This window comes from Pogona vitticeps, chromosome 2 (assembly GCF_051106095.1).
Source record: "Pogona vitticeps strain Pit_001003342236 chromosome 2, PviZW2.1, whole genome shotgun sequence".
NCBI classification, from domain to species: domain Eukaryota; kingdom Metazoa; phylum Chordata; class Lepidosauria; order Squamata; family Agamidae; genus Pogona; species Pogona vitticeps.
The window spans coordinates 78118976-78134852 of record NC_135784.1 but is presented as its reverse complement, the minus strand read 5'-3'; the positions used below and the strand labels follow the sequence as shown (position 1 = coordinate 78134852).

Genomic DNA, 15877 nt, shown 5'->3' with positions numbered 1-15877 from the left:
GCTGGTGGCAGCTGTTCTCCAGCTCTAAAAGGAGTGATAGTGGAACCCGTTGAAGTACAATGTGTGCCTCACCACCTAGCTACAGGTATTCACATGCTTGCTTTGATGCTCGATGTTTGTTTGTAGTACAGTAGTTGGTTTCCCCAGGCCGTGTGTATATGTAGCGTACATCTGACCAGCAGCATCCAGACCTGCTGCATGACTGCTTCTGTACAGCAATGAGAACTGAATTTGCTGCTGCTGTGGTACCCTTCTTTTTCTTTGTTCAGGTCAGAAGCAATCCAGTGGTGCTTCTGGAGTGGATGGATCAGCCAACAGATGCTACCATTGCCTTCACACTTATCAGGGAGGCTCGATTTGTGTCCCCTTGTGGCGCACAGACAGGGCCGGAGCTGGCCAGAATGAAACTGCTGTGAAGTGGTAAACCCACAACACTTGGTTTCTGCTGAAAAGGTGAGCAGAACCCCTCCCAAATCCCATCTGCACAAAGCGCTACTGTTGACATGGCTGAGGTAAAGCAAGGGTTGAAATAAGACAGCAGATGCAAGGGACTACATTACTGTCTCTGGCAGTAGAAATAAACAGACTCACTCCAGTGAATGAATCAGGTTTGCCTGCTAGACACCCGTGTGCTGCACTGTGAGGCAAGGAAACGCTCCCACTACACCTGGTTCTTGTTCCAATTTTCTTGCTCAGCCTAATTTAAATCCTAATTTAAATCCCTTGGCACCAAACCCTGCTGCATCTGGTTCAGTCACAGAAAACGGCACATTATTAAATGCATCATAATGTGCTGAGATCTGCTAAATATAGAATAAACAGTTTGTAAACAAAACCAAAAAAACCCCAGCAACCACCACATTGCAATTAAAAACACATTAAAGGTGTGAAACAGGAATCAGGATGCAGGGATTATTACTCTTAAGCTCTTGGAACACCACTGTGTGGCTTCTTGGCAGTCCCCCACCTGCACTTATCCAGAAAGTTATTATCTGGATTACATTGGCTCCTAAAAAAGGAAAGCGGGGAGAGAAGAGGAAAGCCAGCAAAAGAGTCTTCACTTTAAGATGGAGCATGATAATTCATGGCTGCAGTCTGAGTCATGGAAAGGAGCCAAGCCTTTTGTTCTTAACAATATTCCGCTTGCACTCAACTGGGATGGGAACCCCACCGTGCTAGGTGCTGTACAAACATGTGGCTGGCTGGATGTAGAGACAAACAGAGAGAGAGAGAGAATGAGAGAGAGAGAGAGAGAGAGAGAGAGAGCATTCAAGGGATGAAAAAAAATGGAGGGGGGGGAGGGTGTGATCCAGCAGATAACGGCTGCTGTGCAATCAATTTCATTTCAGTGAGGCCACAGAAGGGTCCCATGAAAATTAATGAAGGTGATGCTGCAACAGTGCTTGAATTATCCCTCCCAGAGAGGGGAACAGTTTTATTATCCCCGTTGTGGATATAGGCAGCAAGGGCTGCAATCAGCAGTCCACTTTCTCCTATGTAGCTTCTTGGTTTAATGAGGCAACTCAAGTACAAACAATAAGTGCAGCTAAAAATCCAGCATCCAACTAGATATTAATGGAAAGGCATATTCCAAACAGCCGATCCATTTTCCCCGTCTTACAACGGGATTTTCTTAAAGATTTGTGCTTTCAGTAATCAGGCTTTCAAATTAAGTCCATGCCTACCTTCCAATTACCCATCACAAAACAAAGCACACAATTTATTTCATTTATTTATTTATTCATGTAAAATATTCTTACCCTGCCTTTCTCCTTAAAAGGACCAAAGGCAACTTACAACAATTGAAATACAACATTTAAGGGCTAAAAACAGTGGGTGTACAAATATTTTTAAAAGAATGAAACTATATTGAAAATGGTCAATAAAATCAATACTAAAAACAGATTTTAAAAACCCTCACAATAATCCATTTAAAAAAAATGTAAGATAGGTTCGCAAGGAAGAACACAAGCTATGACAAGCAGATGTCTTTTGCCATTTGGGGTGCACAATGTTTTTGACTGGATTCACCCTCAGACTACTGCCACTTAGTTGTTCAGTCAGAATTAACTAAATGAGATTTACTTCTGAATGAACATGCATAGGATTAGGTTGTAAGTCTAAACAGGATGAGGATACCAGGGATCTGAAGTACAGTCAGGAAAAAAGCTACTGTACATACTATCTTGCATCCAGGAAGAACAAATGTTGTTCTTTTTTTAGATCTGTTCTCAACCCAAACACTATGAAGCATGCAGGCCGTGGTTCTGCTGGGCTGATCAGTAGCCAAGGGTATGGGCCCCCTTATCCTCACCAGAGGCAGCCCCAAAATGGCAACTGAAGCAGGAGGCAGTTGTATCTGAACTGTGCAGAACCAGCTTGCTTAGGTTCTCCGTGGTGTGACCCACTGATATCAGTGCCTTGTAGCCATGCAAGCATGACTGTCTGCTCACAAGTTGCATACTGACACAGTCATGAAACAGCAGCATGTGGCCTTGAGGGCTTCTTCACACCTTCCATAGGTGACACAGGCTTTCCCTCAGTTATATCTCAATGACATCATCCAAGCTCTGCCTCAGGTCCCACTCCACTCCAGCCTCTTTGGTTGCTTGAAACAGAAAAACACAGTTCGCCAAGTTCACCTTGGTAAGCCTACACTTGAGGCATAGAAATATATATTTCTACAAGATCTATTGTTTACCCAAAGAGAGAGAACAGCGTGGAGCAAAGAGATGAAGAAGGTGGCCAGCCAGGAATGGAGCCAGGATGAGATTTGGCCTCTCTCTCTCTCTCTCTCTCTCTCTCTCTCTCTCTCTCTCTCTCTCTCTCTCTCTCTCACACACACACACACACACACACACACACACACACACACACACACACACACACACACACACACACACACACACACACACATACACACACACACACAGCCTGTTATCTCCAAGGGCCAGTTAGCGAGCACAACATGATTTTAAACAACATGATCATGACACCAGTAAAACATTGGCCAATTGGCAACCCTATTGTTATCCCTCCTCCTTCTTCTTCCATGCTCTAGGGTGGCCACCTGCCCTCCTTTACATAGGATAGTATTTGCTATTTGCTGAGCTGCCTGGGGACATCCCTTTGTCTAATGGTGACCTCTGTTTAAAGGGCTGCTCAAAGTTAGCACATTTTGAAGGTGAAGAACTGGAAGGAGTGAGTGGCCTTAAAGTTGCCCAGCAACAGGCACCACCTGAACCAGGCACATAGGTCAGATAGTTACCTGTGACCCAAAGTGTCCTAGGTTTATTCGAAATGCGACAATTATTTCTAAATGTGCGTCTCCGCTTATAGGTTAGAGCCTGAAAATACTATATAAATCACTTTTGGCCTTTCCAGGGTGCTGTGTTCCTTCTCTTTTTCAGCAATGTGAAAGTGTCGATCCTACCACCACTGTGTATTAGCCACCTCTTCGTTTGCCCCAAAAAAATTTCTCCAAAATTTGCCACCTCTGAGTTTAGCCGTAATATTACTGTATGAGGCTGGGTTTTCAGCCCACTTCACAATTCAAGTCATGCACAGTCTGAGTTTAAGCAATAAAATGTTGACTAGGATACAGAAGCCCTTGTCTAGAGACCGTCTTCCGCATTTGAACAACATTGTCCTTCCAAAGAGTAAATTGCCCTGCAGGGATTTTGGACTTTGGACCACTGGGTGAACTTTCTGCCCCTCTGGTGATGTCATCAAGAAGGGACAGCTTTGTGTTCCAGTTAGCTTCAATAAAGTATTTAGAACAGCCAGATTTCTCTTAGCTCTATTAATAATGCACTGTGCACTCTGGCAAAGCTAAATTAATGTTAATAATATTTTACTATCAATTAATAATAATATTTTGAAGGGCATCACAGTGCCTTTCACTTTCTGACATGAGGGGGGAAATCCTGGTGTAGCTCAGAGGAAGAACAAGTAGAGGGAAGAGAAGCGAGGCTTACAAAAACCACCCGACCCAAATCTTGAGACAGACGAATGGTTTGCTGAAGGTCTGATTACTAAACTGCCCTGCATACATTTCTCTCACTCATCCCTCCCCCCTCCTTCACAGCCACTAACTACAGCCCTCCAGCACTAATGTACTGGCACCAATGAGATTCTAAACCCAGCTCAGGGGATCTGTAAACACAGCTGTGAAGTTTCAGTAAGATTTTAATTTGGACAGTAGTTTTAATTAGACTGACAGGGCCACATCCTCAGATGGCACAAACTGACACAGCTCCCATGAAGCAAAACTCAAGTTACTCCAGCAGGCATTTCTGGCCCAGCAGCCTTTCTTTCCCTTATTCCTGAAACGGTGTAAAAACATTTTGGTTCCTTTAAAAAAAAAAAAAAATAACGAAGTAGGAAGAATGACATTAATTGGGGGAAAGAACACAGAACTTTCCGGGTGCCAGTTGCTGTTGTGCTATTAGAATGACCAATCCCACGTACATTTACATCAGCTATGGATCTGAGCGCTGGGCTGCGCAGAGAACTAAACTGGCTTGCATACACAATTTAATTTTGAAAGGGTTTCTATTTTGCTTTCCTCCCCGAGCTGCCTGCAGTGGCTGCTGGGAGCACCTGGAATTTCCAGAGCAAAAGGAAGAGTGGGGAACTATGAATAAAATATCAGCATTGCAGCTGTATATATCCTCTCCATCATGCTGCAACTTCGTTTTAAGATAAGAAGCTCAAGTCAATTCCCACTGAGGGAACATTAATGTGTTAGGTTTTCAGAAAGGGGGACCAGATCTAAACTGCTTGTGCTTGGCCATCGAATTGTGCATGAACTGTTGATTATATATGTCTGGCTTGATTTATAAAGGGGAGTTTCATTCTGCACTGTGGCTCCCTTATTAGAGAACCAGAATCCAATTTTAACAGGTCAGAGTGGGAGAGAAACCCCCTTTCTAAGGAAAATCCATGAACTGGTATTTCATTTACATAGCTTCAGACACTGTGCAGTTTTAAACCCTATTTTCTATCTTTTCAGAAGCTGAAATTCCATTTGGTTAGCTCTGAAGGTTCTGTCATCATACAGAATCTGCAACATGCCTGACTTCTTCATGCACATATTTCACCTGGTGTTATAAATGCAAAATATCTAGGCAGTGTGTGGACAGAAGACCAGTGGAACCAAGTGGGCTCCAAATTCCACGTTCACTTGTGACCCTGAGGAATTCAGCGAAGATGCAGTAGCAGTTCTGAAAAGGAAACTCACTCAGCTGGCTTGATCATCAGCTAAATACTGTGTTTCTCTGAAAATAAGACAGGGTCTTATATTAATTTTTGCTCCAAAAATGCATTAGGGCTTATTTTCAGGGAATTTTTTTTCATGTACAACTATCTACATTTTTTCAAATATAGTCATGTCATCTTCTGGTGAGGGCAGGCTTTCACTTAACTAGGGCTTTTTGGGGGATAGGGCTTATATATTGTGCGCATCCTGAAAAATCATTTTTTTATTGTTTAGTCGTTTAGTCGCGTCCGGCTCTTCGTGACCCCATCGACCAGAGCACACCAGGCCCTCCTGTCTTCCGCTGCCTCCCAGAGTTGGGTCAAATTCATGTTGGTAGCTTCGGTGACCCTGTCCAACCATCTCGTCCTCTGTCATCCCCTTCTCCTCTTGCCCTCGCACTTTCCCAATACAGTATCAGGGGTTTTTCCAGGGAGTCTTCTCATGAGAGGCCCCAAAGTATTGGAGCCTCAGCTTCAGGATCTGTCCTTCCAGTGAACACTCAGGGTTGATTTCCTTTAGAATGGATAGGCTAGATCTCCTTTCAGTCCAGGGGACTCTCAAGAGTCTCCTCCAGCACCACAATTCAAAAGCATCAATTCTTTTTTTGTTGAATAATAGTGTGGTCTTATTAGTATTTGTGTCAAAGTGAGTATCTGTGTATAAGGAACAGAAAATATTAAACTTATTTAAAAGTACAGTAAAGGTTTTACTCAATATGATTCCCTACTGAATAAACAGACAGTTGAAACATTGATTCTTATATTTTCTTTTAGTACTTCATTGAACTTTTTAATTGATTTTTTAAAAAGAAAAAAATATTTTGCTGTTACAAACTCTGCTTATTACTTTACAGATACCAATCACAAGATATTATACTCACATATACTGTTGGACAACACTGGTACAGAAAGTTTATGTAGTCTCGTCAAAGTAAACCAACTTTTGCTGTGTTTCATCAAAAGCATCTTTGGTTATAAAAGGGCAGTGTAAACTCAGCCCTTGGCTGAGGAAAAGTTATAGCAGCCATGTAAAAGGGAACACTGGCTGTTCGCCTGAGTCATTGATAGGGGTAATCTAAGAGAAAGAATCCCTGCTCAGAAGTTTAAATTCCAACTGCAGATTTAATGGAGGAGTTAGGGACTGATTTATCACGTGAGCATCAGCGCATAACAATATAGGAAGTGTGTTAAGCACCACAGATTCTCTATTTCTGATTCAGAAGGCTTAAATAAGTGGCTAATTTACCAGTCCATTGTACAGGTAAATTGGGAGAAGAGGCAGGGCATTATCTCCATCACCTGAGCTATGCTTTTTCCTTTTGCCTCTCCTCCCCAGCTTTCCAGTTTTCCCCTTATCCCTTGGTTCTCCCAGGGGTCAACTAACCCCCAGTGCTGCATCCATCTCATGAGACATGGGACGAAATAAGAAATGATAGGAATAGCTTTCCCTGTTTCTTGGCCTGTTTAATGGCAGAGGCATACAGATGGACACTCCCAGTTCTGCATCTTTTCACTTCTTGTATTTCTCTCTGTGTTGTGGTCAGTCATTCCTTCTCTCTCTATGTTTCAGGAGCAGACAGATATTTTTGTACCTCAGTCACATTTCACTGGGGAGTAAAAATCTCAAAATGGCTCCTACACATGTAAATAACAGAATACAAACAAAAAAGGGGAAGAAAAAAAAGGTCTCCTGATACATCCTCATCAACGCCTTTTAGAAGTTCCAGATATATTGCAGGACTAAGAGCCATTTTCCTACAATTTCATCCCGTGGTGCTGCAGTTGGACGCTTGAACATCTTCCCATACAATCAACCCAGTCAAGAGTGAAGACTTGTGCAGTTTGCCTCAATTACATGATGCTGGACGCTTTGAACATTATTACACCAGTCAGACGGGAAAGGAGCCATATGGAAGGCATATAAAAGCCACTCCAGTGGGGATGCATCTGGTGATATCGGCATCCTTTACAGACCATGTTTTCTTTGTATTACAGTTATATTATTGTATTTATACTGAAATCATAAAAACTGACCAAGGACTCAATAAATAAATAAATAAATAAATAAATAAATAAATAAATAAATAAATAAATAAATAATTTATGTATGTATGTATGTATGTATGTATGTATGTATGTATGTATGTATGTATGTATGTATGTATGTATGTATGTATGTATGTATGCATGTACTAATAACTAATTTTGTTTCTGTCTTCAGTATCAGATTTATGTTCTTTTTCTAGGGACACCTTCCCACTTCTTGAGACCCGATCTACTACCTCAAGATCTAGCTCTGCTTTCATAACTCTTTCTCGTCTTGCCCACATAGCCTGTCATGCCACCATCTGCCACGGACATGAAATCGGAAGGGGTGGCCATGTTAGTAATGGCAAAAATGATCCCAAGAGATGGGTCATGGTACCTCTGGAAGACACGTGCCCGGAACAAATGTCGGTACTGATTGCACGAGACTCGCCCTTTTTCTCTCTGTGTATCTGTGCATGTTTGTACAAGACAGAGACTGAGTTCTTACACTTGGAGTTTTACAAAGAAATAGAAATGATCGATGTATACATTATCTTTGTAACAGCAGTTGCAGAGATGGAATTCAGAAACATCTTGTTTTCCATTCCTTCTCTTTCCCCCCACCCCCGCCTTTGATTTCCAGTGGCACCTTAAAGGAAGTGTGCTCACTGATCTACAAATCATTCAAAGATCAAGTAAAAAGAAAATAAAAATAGAATTCCCTTGTATATTTCAGATGCCTGAACTAAATGACCTTGTGACCCAGCCAAACAAACAATCAAAGCCAAAAGATGCTCAAACTGAAAGAACAACAGTTAAAATAACATGATATGAGCCCTGGGAATAATGTATCAAAGCCAGCTACTATCAAGAGTCCTATAAATCTCTTTGCAGAACTAATGTGCCCTCCGATTACAATGCAATGAAAATAGACTTTGGGGAAATGTGCAAAAAAAAAAAAAAAAAAAGCCCCTGCCTAGCATATAAATATTCAAGACGGAGCCCAACTGGATCACCAGCAAAGTGTAGATATTTGTATTGTACTTGCACCAAAAGCAAAGCTGGCAGGGAAGCTTTGCAGCTCTGCAGCAGTATAGCCAGGACCACGGAACAGCACTGCTCCCACACAGTTGGGTGGAGAAGATATCACTTATTTGGCACAAAGTGACATACAGCCGTGGCATAATATGATGCCAGAACTGTTCAAAAGGAAAAATTTACAGGTATAATTCCAAGCCCCCTCCCTCCAGTGGATCATTACTGTTAGTGGTGCAATCATCCTTCCCATTTCTTGAAACTAAGGCCAGCAACTTATTTGCTTATGCAGTCACATAAGGGCAGAACACATGTAAGGGTTCCTTACTTAAGAGGTTCTCCTTTGCATGCCTATGCTGAACATTGCTTACCAAAGTGAGCACATAGCAAGTTGCACCCTTGATTGTGTGAAGGGGCGCCTGCAGGAAGTGAAAAAACACTGTGTGAATGCCCTCCCCTATGTGATTTTTCTCCAGGTGGATTTTCCCCCTAATGACTACTTTAGTTATTTTTAAAAAATGCAAATACTAAAAGCCACTAGTCAATGGTAGAAATCAGACTCTCGTCCTGTCTGCCCATCTTGTCATTGTCCTAACACTCCCAAAAAAGCACAAGGCAGCAACACAAAACACCGTACAAGCCAGTGTTTGAACTATGAATTATTCCTCCTCCATTTACTCAGGCCACACATTTAGATCTGTAAAATATTTTTTTAAAAAAATTATGCAGAATGGGAGTTGTCCTCCTTGTTACAACGGCAAAGTTGTATAATTACACTGTAGGGTTTTTTTTAAGGAATACATTTGTAACTAACTATTTGAAACTAGTTACTGCTGAGCTCAGCATGCACCCACTAATTTGGCAGTAATCCTTTGGAATAAACTGTATGGAGTGATATTCCATGGATTATAACAAACACTATTTGAATAGCGAACACTATACACAGTGTGATCTCTTTCTCCCTTTACTGGCCAGTTCTGGTAACTACATCTTTAGAAATATATTTCTAGGATTTTTCTTTTGATATTTTTAATATTTTCAGAACATTGATAAATGAATCAGCAGATACTGATCCCATATATACATGAGTACGACGGCATACCAATACCATAATAGCTAGTCATGTTTATAGTGCTCAATAGAGACTCACCAATAATGGAATGTGACATCACAATATAGTAAGGTAAAGGTAAAGGTTCCCCTTGACAATTTTTGTCCAGTCGTGTTCGACTCTAGGGGCCGGTGCTCATCCCCGTTTCCAAGCCATAGAGCCAGCATTTGTCCGCAGACAATCCTCTGTGGTCACGTGGCCAGCATGACTAGACACGGAACGCTGTTACCTTCCCACCGAGGTGGTCCCTATTTATCTACTCGCATTTGCATGCTTTCGAACCACTAGGTTGGCGGGAGCTGGGACAAGCGACGGGCACTCACTCCGTCGCGTGGATTCGATCTTACGACTGCTTGGTCTTCTGACCCTGCAGCACAGGCTTCTGCGGTTTAGCCCACAGCGCCACTACGTCCCTTTTTCACACTGTAGTGCTTGATCATATAGATGTTACTCATATTTTATGTAGACATACATCAAAGATTCTACTTATACCTTTATGAGGACTGAAGAAATGAATGATGCTACTTTCGTTCTCCCTCCTTCTCCATCTGCTATAGAGACACAGAAACTCTGTAATGCAGCAGCTAATGTGGAAGCATGGCAGTGGGTCCAAAAAGGAGACTCCTGAGGTCTTGGACACATTTGGTGCTTTGAAACAATTTTCAGACTATCAGTCTGTGTTGCTGCAGCAGAACTAATGAGAAGTCTTGTAGCCCCTTGAAAGGACTAGCACATGTATTGTGATGGAAGCTTTATACACCACAGGTGTGACTTGAAAGCGTCTGTCCTTTGCTTTACTGAGTAGTATGTCTCATATTGGAAGACAAGAAGGCTCAGGTCAGGTGCAGAGGCCAAGCTGCCGATGTGCTAGAAACAATGAGTCTCTCTCTACATAGAGAAAATCTGAGGTGACATCTCTCATGTATATACAGTCCTCCCCAAGCCACATTTTGTGTGTGTGTGTGTGTGTGTGTGTGTGTGTGTGTGTGTGTGTGTGTGTGTGTGTGTGTGTGTGTGTGTGTGTGTGTGTGTGTGTGTAAGTGTAAGCTATGTAGGTTGGGCAGGGCTGTAGCTCCTGCCTGTTTTCTTCCTTTCATGCCCTTCTTCAGATTTCCAGACATGCCATTTCCCCCTCAGAAACCAGACGCACACCACTGTCAGCTGAGTCTGAGACGAGGGCTCATCCCTGCAGACACTTATATTCATAACTTCTGCATCATCTTGATGTCTGTCTCAGGCTGGAGAGAAACGAGTAACACATGGTCTGACACAATTAAAAGCAAGTTAATTGCTTGGGCTTCCAGCCTCTCCATTCGGCCTCTCAACCATTAACGAAAAGCGATGAGCCAGCCGAGCTTTCTCTCCTCGCTATTGATTCGCTTCAGCCACCATCCGTCCTGGGTGTCTGAAAGGAGCTACAGCTAAGGCCAGGGCAGATCATTTGCTGCTCCCTTGACAGGCATGTGACAGGGAGGCACAGAGCAGGGAGGGGTGGTTGTCAGGCCTGGGTTTCAATGACCCAAGGTCCTGTTAAAGACTGCTGCGAATGAGATATAAATGACCAGCCCAGATTCCATCCTCCGCACTTTCTTAAGAGGTGCTGGAGAAGGCAGGAAGTTGCAAGCTGTGGGCACTACCACCTGTCATCTTCATTAAGGCAAAGCTTTCCCCCTTATCCAGATTTTCTACTGAGGTGCCTTCATTAGTGGCTCCAGACTTTATAGAAGCCAAAGCTGCTGCTGCTGCTCCCTCTCAGGCTCCTGCCTGCATCAATATAGGCAGAGGAGCTGCTGATAGCTTTCACCTATAAAACCATTCAGCACAGTTCCTTTGTCTCTGCATGTAACCACCATCACTTTCCTTTCATGCCTTCTGGCTAGCTTGATTGTCTTTTTTTTTTTTAACTCAGTGGCCCTCTTTGTATCTCATCCTGCAATGGGGCACAAACCTTTTTTTCTTCCTCCATGTTGACGCCTGCATGTTGACGCCTGCATTTCCCCACAACAATTGATAAGCTCCTTCTCTTTACAGCCAGACCTTTGGCAACACTACCATCTCAGACCTGCCTGCCCACCTACTGAAAAAAATGGCACTGTTTTCTTACTGTTGTGTTACCACTAGTTGTTGGTTTGTACTGAATTGCTACCTAATTCAGAAGCAGCCATTTTGGAGCAGTTGACACTTTTGCATATTTTTGCATATTTACTGGACATGATACATCTTCACAAAGATGACGCAGTCATAGTCCTCACAATAAGGTAGTAGAGATGTGGAGTTGTGATGGGGGGAGGCGCAGCAAGCCATCCAGCTGTCTAATCCTTGACTGAAGAAATTTGGGCCTAGATCACCCGTCGACAGTTGGCTGTCCAGCTTCTGCTAAAGATTTCTGTTGAGGGAGAGCCAGCTAGAGGAAGGAAGGAAGGAAGGAAGGAAGGAAGGAAGGAAGGAAGGAAGGAAGGAAGGAAGGAAGGAAGGAAGGAAGGAAGGAAGGAAGGAAGGAAGGAAGGAAGGAAATGACAGAGACAGTCTCAAGAACATTTGGGGCTTACAACAAAAGACTGACAGGATGCCTTTCTCTTGGCAGGTCGACACATAATATGCTTGCTTGTCCTAATCATATCTAGAAAAGAGTTTTATAGCTTGAGCATGATATGCAGTGTGATTCTAAAATTAAACAATATGCTTCTTGCATTTATTTTGTATATCACACATTTGTTAGTCTTTACGGAGCAGCAAGATTTTTCAGTATTATCTCTAGCACTGAGATCTGAACACAGCACAGAAAAATCACATTTAAATTAATGATAGCTCGCAAGATCCTAGAGTCAGCATGCCTACTAATGATACAGACTGCAGAATCCCTGCAGCTGTCATTCTTAAAAACCAAGCCAACATCTTGCTAAGCTTTAGTGAATTTGGGAAGTGGTAGTACAGAAAAGGAACTTTTTTCCAGAGCTCTAGTTAAGTGGCATGCTGGTGAACCAATCCCTTGGAAGCAATTCACATTTTTGCTCTGACTGCAGTGTAAAGCCTTCTTCTTTTTTTTTTTTAAAGCAATAAAGTTTCCTATTTTCAGCTGTTAAGGATGAGCAAGAGGATACCCTGCCTAGAGAGAAAATGAGAAGGATGAAGCTTCTCCATCTCAAGCAGCTTGATCAGCCAAACGATTGCCAGCCAGTTTTGTCATCAGCTCCGAGACAATGAGCTGAGGCAAAGAGAGAGAGAGAGAGAGAGAGACCGAGAGACCCTGAAAGGATAAGGCAAGGAAGGCGGCATGTGTTTTTATCAGGACTGAAGGACAAATTATGCTGTTAACAGCACTGTTGTCTGTTGTTTTCCTGTGGTGCTAACAGCAGATGCAAGGGTGGGTGGAATAGTTTTAGGCTGGGAAAGAAATTATGTGAGGATAAAGGTTAAATAATGCTCATGCCTCTACCTGCGCTTGAATGAAGGGAGAATGTCCAGTCTCCTGCCCGATGTGTCGCTTGGCCCTGAGGAGGGGAGTGCAAAGAGGCTGAGTTGGGAGCCACAATACTGTCAAGAGGTCTCTGTCAGGGGCCTTGCCATTGCTCCTGCTGAGGGGACAAACGCTGGTCAGTTTTAGATTTAACTAAGAAGCGTTCTTCACACATGACATTTCACTACAGAGTTCAAAATCTGCCCTGCTTTTATTTCAACATGTCCTGTCCATGTTCTAACCCACATTAACACACAGCACAGGGAGCATACCACCCAATGCAGCAGAGGCTGGGAGATCTATTTCCGTGAGGAAACACCCACTTGTTTCTGTTATTCACCTTAAATTTAAACTGCATCTTAATGAAACTGGTGTAAGACTTGTCTTGTTGCCAACAAGCTGGAAATATGTCAGGAAAGCATTTATGTCAGGCATGTGACTAAAGCCTATAACATCACAAGTTCTCTTTCCATTCTGGACGTCAGTGCCATGTTTGGGATTGCCCTAAACTGTATTGGAAGTATTATGAACAGGGACTCTACTGCATTGTTGCGTACATTATGTCTGCCATCGCCTCTGTTGTTGAGAGGTCATCCTGGCTACTGCAGCCTGTGAACCCATATGACTTGTGTATCCAGGAATACATATATATTGGTCACGTTCATTCTACAGCTTTACAATTGCATACACATATGCATTCAAAGAAATCCAGAATTCAGAACCAGCTTACTTGCTCTCCCTGTTCCCTGTATTGCCTCCAGAGGGTAACATATAAAGTGATGTTTATTGGAACAGCCAGCAGTTTACTATGTAGTCTCTATTTCTTCTTTTTCATTCCTTTCCCTGGAGCTGACAGCAGGAACACCGTCTACCGAGAAATTATGTTTCCTCCTCCGGTAGGATAATGGCTTTGTCCCACATTGTAGGTGAAAAAGAGGCCTCCCCAACAACGTAGCTCTGTGGAACATACTGGCTGATTTTATTATCGGAACATCAACGCATCATAGAAGTCTCATTTCACAGCCATTACAGATGCCCAGTGTCCTTTAATTAGGTAATTGCCTTGCCTTTATTGAAGCACAGCCTCTTCCTGAAGAGCCAAGGAGTTCTCTTATTTATTTTACAGCATTTCGTTCGTTCGTTCTTTCTTTCTCTTCCTTTGGTGTGCCCACACTTGGTCTTTGAATGGTGAGAAGAACAGCACTAAGTGAGCATAATTCAGAGCCCTAGTTCTAGATAGCAGAGAGCACTGCAGCTAAGCACAAACCACCTTGCCATTTTGAGTCCTCACTTGGAAGATTTATTGCCACCTCCATTTTGTATGACATGCTTATTAGCTTTCCCTTGATTCTGTTTCAGCTCTGAGGTGCCACTCTCTATTCATGGCACCGTGGGTGGCAGGTGCTTCTACTTCCACCACAACTAATTCCCCATCAAAGCTTCATTTTCCTCTCTGTTGGCTTTCTTCAGTCTTTACCTCTTCCTGTTGCAACTTTTAACCATCTGTCACCTCAATTCAGCTGACTTTTCTCTTTAAAACCGCTCCTTTTTCTGCCTTGATCAGTGTTTTCCTGGCCTATTTTCTGCCTGAAGAAAACTTTTGAAATGCTGCCATTTCCAACATTGAAATAAACTGTAAATACTCCAGTTACAATTCCCTGGATGGGTAAGACTGGCTGGGTCAATGCAAGAAGTGAAAGTCCATCATATAAGGACCTACAAAGTGGAATAAAATAATATTTTTTAAAAATAGCCAAACTCAATGTCTGTAAACTTTGCAACCCCATGTTTTGCTGACTCGGTTTTCTTTCCTATGTCTTTTTTTTTTAACTTGCTGAGTTGAGCCATTCCATTGTGCCACTGTCTGGCTTCCCCACGTGATCAAAATCAGGTATAATTCTCTGCTGGAAGTGGAGACTCTACCCCATAGGAGTTGTCGTGCTTGTCTTTCCATAAACATACAGCATTCTCATGATCAGTTCAGTTAATGGTGCACAGCTGCTGTTCCACTGTATTTTGTGCCCTGGTTAAGAAGAAAAGCAGCAGCTGATACTTACTTACTTACTTACTTACTTACTTACTTACTTACTTACTTACTTACTTACTTACTTACTTACTTACTTACTTACTTACTTACTTACTTACTTACTTACTGTGGTTCTCGACCATATTTCTGAACAGACAAAGACCTGGTTATTATGCCTTAGTACAACTCTTTCAGATAAACCTGGGTTAGCCATACACGTATCAGCAGTGGCCTGGGAACCACTCTTCTGTGCTGTGATCCTGCTGTGCTGGAATCTGTGGAAGGACGAAATGAAACAGTGGATAGATGGATGTGCTTGGGTTTGGGAGACAGGGAATTCAAGCCCTGCTCCCCAAATCATTATCTCTGAATGCCAAAATAATCACCAAGAGGAATGTATATTTCTTCTGATTAACCTGCTTCCCCCATCATAACAGGATTTCCCCAACGAGATGCGCCACAACAGTTTGCAAATTAAACCTGTGTTTTAACTTCTAACCACTAGAGAAAGGATGCTAAATGGAGATGGGAAAAATCACATGCTGTGACAGACATCCTTCATGACTTGAGAAAGTATCTCTACTTGAAATGCCTTAAGAGGATTCCTAGTCTGACCCTCACCCTAACCTGCCAGCTGTGATACAGATCTTCCCCACTTAGTATTTGCTTTTTCTCCCAGCTGACTAATGATTTAGTGGCGTAATCCAGTAGAATGAACTTCTCTCGTTCCATATCATTCTACTTTTTTGCCATCATTAACAAGACAGGGACACTTCCCTGGTCTGTCTCTATGAAACCGATTACACTGGAGTGTTCTCCTGCTTTGTAGCTCCCAAGGGAACAGTTGAGATTGCTCTAAAAAACATTGACTACATGATGTTCTGGTTAGAATGTTCGAGCCCATCCCTAACAGGAACCAATGTGTCCCAGGTTGGTCTAGGGTTGGACCCTACTGTTTATT

At 42.6% G+C, this 15877-nt stretch overlaps 1 long non-coding RNA gene across 1 annotated transcript; it reads left to right on the top strand.

Annotated features, from left to right (window-relative positions):
* Positions 1–269: 269 nt before the first annotated feature.
* LOC144586731 (uncharacterized) lies at positions 270–6049 on the top strand. Its single transcript, XR_013541742.1, has 2 exons — positions 270–453; positions 5015–6049. It is a non-coding gene; the product is annotated as an uncharacterized LOC144586731 (long non-coding RNA).
* Positions 6050–15877: the final 9828 nt, after the last annotated feature.